General features: G+C 49.1%; 1 pseudogene; it reads right to left on the bottom strand.

Moving 5' to 3' along the window:
* Positions 1-900: 900 nt before the first annotated feature.
* On the bottom strand, positions 901-1,853 carry LOC112818689 (histo-blood group ABO system transferase 2-like; annotated as a pseudogene).
* Positions 1,854-4,920: the final 3,067 nt, after the last annotated feature.

The raw sequence follows: 4,920 nt of genomic DNA, 5'->3' as shown, positions 1-4,920 counted from the left end.
TATACTTTTTGCCACTGAAACGCGCTTCATGGTATCAGCTGTATGTCCATTATACCACAATACAAAAGAAGTGAGTCAGGAATTCAGGGCCATCGCGAGTCCCTGGAGGGCCCAGGAGCAGGGAGCCTGTATCTTAGTTCTCGCTCTCATGCTCTGCCCCTTGTTGGTGACTGAGCTCAGTAAGTGCTTGCTAAGACACAGTGCAGGCAGCTGGTCCAGAGAAAGTGCACAAGTGCAAACCCACTGGTGGGTACTGAGGAATCCCAAGGGGACACGCATCCAGACAGAGCGAGTGCCCACATTTCACAAACACCAGCACAGAAATAGCCATTTAAAACTAAGGCAGGAACCTTATATAGTCCAGAGGGCTCCACGCTCCTGGAGGCCGAGCTAGTGGCCACGGCCAAGGCCTCTGTTGATGAGGGCCCTGGGGGTCTGGGAGGTGGCTCGGCGCACCCCTGACCCTGAAGCCCCATGGCCACGGTGAGGTATAAGAACTGGGAGGGAAGACAAGGCCAGCACCCGTTCTGGCTCCATGGCTGCTACAGGGCTTCTCCCAGCCCCAACAGTAAATGTCCGTTTCTAAACATGGAGAAAACCTTTTCCCTCAATTGTTCTTTTTAAGATGGTTGCTCAGCATTGAGACAGAAAAACATCTGACATAAAACTGGAGCTGTTCACAGCTGCAAAGGACCCGGAAATGATCAAAATATAGTAACCACAAAGAGAGGACCTTCTGCCCCCAGGCAGGCCTCCTGTGCGCAGTGCTGGTTGGGGCGCTGGCATGCCGGTGCAAGCAGTGCTGGGCTCCACAGTTTCCCTCAAAGGGGACAGAAGTAGGAATCTGCTCTGACCGCTCCGCTCAAGGCAGCACCCCCTAATGGAGACGGGGGCGGCCCCTCATGATTTGCAGATGTCCTGGTGATTCTTTGGCACAGCCACATATCTCAGCTTCTCCATGACAGGGGCTATTCCATCAGCTGCGGGTCTCATAGGTCCTTCAGGGGACAGCCCAATATCGCAGGTCCCACAGCTCCTCCGGGGAGAGCCCCTCATGAGTTCTGGGTCCCCTGTTGATTCTTGGGCACACCCATGGATCTCAGCTTCTTCATGACCCAGGGAATGATGGTGGGGCCAGCCCAGCTGCCATGGATCCCACAGGTCCTCCAGGGACAACACCTTGGTGGGCCTGTGGCTCAGCAGGTACCTGTTCAGGTGGCTCTTATCGGGCCACACGGCCTCAATTCCATTGGCCCAGTTGACCACCATCGCCTGGTGACAGGCCGAGGTCAGTCAGGGAAACTCCACCACCAATTCCCCAAAAAAGGCCCCCATGTAGTAAAAGTTGCCCTGGTCCCTGGGGATGTGGGTCTGGGACTGTGGCCAGTGCTCATAGATAAAGTCCTCATGGGCTCCCCAGTAGAAACCGAGCTGTGAGGTGCCAAAGAGGGGGGACAGGATCTCCATGCCCACATGGTCCCAGAACTTCATTCCCACATCTGCATCCACGCACACCAGGTCTTCCACGTCACAGAGGAAGCGCTGCTCGCAGAAGCGGCTGATCATCGCTATGTGCCCCATGGACACATCCTGCCAAAGCATGATGCCACGGACCTCGAAGCCCACCACCCTCCGGCCCTCCCAGATCGGCACACGGGGCACAGCAACCAGCTGGTCGTTGAAGACATAGTAAGTGACCCTGTGTCCACCATGAGGACCACCACCCTCCGGCCTACCTGGAGGGGCACACGGGGCCGGACAGCTGGCTGATTGGTGAAAACCTAGTAGGTGACCCTGTGCCCCACCATGTAGTGCTTATCTGCTGTCTGCAGGAACAGCTCCAGGAAGACCATGCACCCAAAGGGTCAGTGGACAGGGCAGGAAGTGGGTCACTGCCAGAGGCTGGCAGCAGGACCCCAGAGTTGGGGGCCATGGACGTGTACACCTTCTTCAAGGGGGCGGGCCCTGGGCTGCTTTAAGCAACAGCCACCTCCTGACCTTCCTGAGGGAATCTGCCAGCAAGACCTCCCTAATGTCTGTTCCCAGAGATGGGGGCCATCAGCAGCCCGTCTTCCAAAGGGGAGCCTGAGGCTTTGGAGGCTGGAAACCCATGCAGCCCCACAGTCAGCATGCTGGAGCCAGGAACACTCCCCCTGTGCTGAGCTCCTGGGCAAACCCTGCAGGTGCCCTCCACTGGCCACCCCCCTGCAGATGCCATCCCCACCTTCCAGGAAGGAAGCACCTTTGGGCACAGCCCTCATTTGTATGTCTTACAGAGTGGCTAGAATCAGCAGGGCCGGACACCTGTCCCACTTTGCTTTGAGTGGGCTGCCACTGGCCCCCACAGACCTGTCTCCACTTCCTGTAGGGTCCTCCCTTGAAGGCTGCTGGGCATCCTGCTGACCAGGTGCTCAGTAAGCCACTGATATTCCTAGGAGGGGTCACCCTCAAACTCTGCCACATCAGGAATCAGGTCCAGCCCGTGGACAGGGAAGGCAAAAGACGACACCAGGAAGAAGAGGGGGCTTGCTTATATCCCAGGCTTGAATCCAAGGGTGTGAGCTTCCAGGTCCAGGTCTACATCTCCCTAGCCCCAAAGAGTTCAAAGTCTTATCCGACCACATCCCATGGCTGGTCCCCCTTTAAGGGTACTACCTTCTCCCCCCTCTGAGGACAGCAGCTCCCCCATTATAGGCAAGGATGGTGAGCCCCTCTGAGACTGATGTGTTTGCATAGGTGCTAAGGCTACTTCCCTGGGCCTGCCCTATACCCAGCAGGTTAGTAAATCCCTCACACAGGGAAGGCGGGCACTACATTTAAATAGGGGATAAGCACACTCAACATGAGTCAGGTCACCAGAGGACAAGTCCAGACCCAGCCAATGGGGGAACAAGTCAGATATGAAGCAAGGGGATAGAAGAGTGATCCTCGCAGAGGGCACAGTAAAATCAAAGGCTTGTAGTCAGGCCCAGGGCACATCTGGGATGACCACTCACTTGGGTGGCCCACAGAAGGGTGGCTGTGGTGGAAGAGGTGAGACTGGAGAGGACGGGTAGGAGGGAAGCAGACCACAGAAAGGCCCAAGTTTATGTTCTGAAAATATCACTCTAGTTACCAGAGGAGAATGGGTTCTGTGCAGCAGAGGACAGGGAGAACCTAACCCTAATCCTAATCCCTAACTCCTAACCCTAGCCCAAACCACTATTACCAACCCCACAAAATCAGCAAAATACATTCCTGTACCTCTCTCAATATAGATGTAAGAAGCCAGATCAGAAGAATTGCAAAACCAAGAGCTCATAAATAGACTGTGCACCCTAAGCAAGTGGCTCTGCACAAATACCTCAAACGTTATTCAATAGAGTGAAACAAGCAATGTTATACAGCACAATGAATTTTTAAATAAAAACATGTGTTCATATTAATTGATGCAGAAAATGTTCTAACCAAAGTCCAACGTCTGTTGCTGATATAAATACTCACGAAAGCAGGAATAAGGAATAATTTTCTCATTAAATCTCCAGCAAACACCATGCTTAAGTCTGAAGATGGACAGCTCTCCTCTGAAATCAGGAACAAGGACAGAATGCTGGTTTTCACCTGTTGCTCAATATTGGACTGAAAGTTCTACCCAGAAGGATAAGCCAAGAAAGAATGCATCCACATGTGAAAGGAAACACTAGAACTCTGTCTATTCAGAGACCAGGGATGACATCATCTTATATAGAGCTTCCTAAAGAATCAACAAAAAATGATTACAGCCAGTTACCTAATTCAGCACAGTTACAGGACAAAATATCAATACACAAAATCTCTCTTATTTGTATACACTAGCAATGAATCATCCAAAAAGGAATTTAAGAAAACAATTCCATTTTAGGGAACATCAACATTAACCAAATATTTAGGTATAGATGTAATCAAGGTGCACATCTTGTACACTGAAAGTTAAAAAACATTGCTGAAAGAAAGTAAGGGAAACCTAAATATTTCTGAAGACACCCCATGTTGATGAAAAGACATGCTATTGATAAGATGGCTGTAGAACACAAGGCGATGTGGAAATTCAATGTGTTCCCAAGAAAATTCACAAAGGCCTTTGGGAAGAAATGCACAAGTTAATCCTAAGAGTCATATGGAATTTCAAGGGACCACAAGAGAGCCAGAACAATCTTGAAAAAGAAAATCAAAGGTAAAAGGTCATATTTCCAAAGTTCAAATCTAATACAAAGCAACAGTCAAGAAAATGTGATACTGTCGTAAAAGTATGCATTCACCCTGAAGCAAATAATACATTATATGTTAATTAATTGAATTTATATTTTAAAAAATTTAAATAAATATATAAAATAACAATTTTTATTGTTATGCATACCCTTTTCAAAAGGTATGCATACAGATCAGCGGGATTTAACTGAGACCAGAAATAAACCCCTTCTTCTATTGTTCACTGAATTTTGACAAGGGTGGACAACATTACATTGGGGGACAATTGGTTATCCATGTGCAGAGGAATGAAACTGGACCCTTACCTCATTCCACATAGAAACATTAGCTCAAAATAAGTAAAGGCTTAAATGTAAGAGGTAAAATTATAAACTCTAGAAGAAATAAATGGGGATAAATCTTCATAACCTTGGATTTAGCAATGCTTTTAGCTCTGACACCAAAGCATAAGAAAAGAAAGAAAAAATAATATCCTCAAAATTAAAATTTTTTTCAGCATGCCTGGGTGGCTCAGTCAGTTAAGCATCTACCTTAATTTTGGCTCAGATCATGATCTCAGTGTCATGATATCAAGCCCCATGTCAGGCCCCACGCTGAGTGTAGGGCCTGCTTGAGAGTCTCTCTCCCTCTCCCTCTGCCCCCGACCGCTCACACACTCTCTCTCCCTCACTCTTAAAAAAATGTAAAAAAAAA

Source organism: Callorhinus ursinus, unplaced genomic scaffold (genome assembly GCF_003265705.2).
Source record: "Callorhinus ursinus isolate GAN/ISIS: 27379988/994484 unplaced genomic scaffold, GSC_fseal_2.0 scaffold515, whole genome shotgun sequence".
In the NCBI taxonomy this organism is placed as follows: domain Eukaryota; kingdom Metazoa; phylum Chordata; class Mammalia; order Carnivora; family Otariidae; genus Callorhinus; species Callorhinus ursinus.
This window is presented reverse-complemented; position numbering and strand designations above follow the sequence as displayed.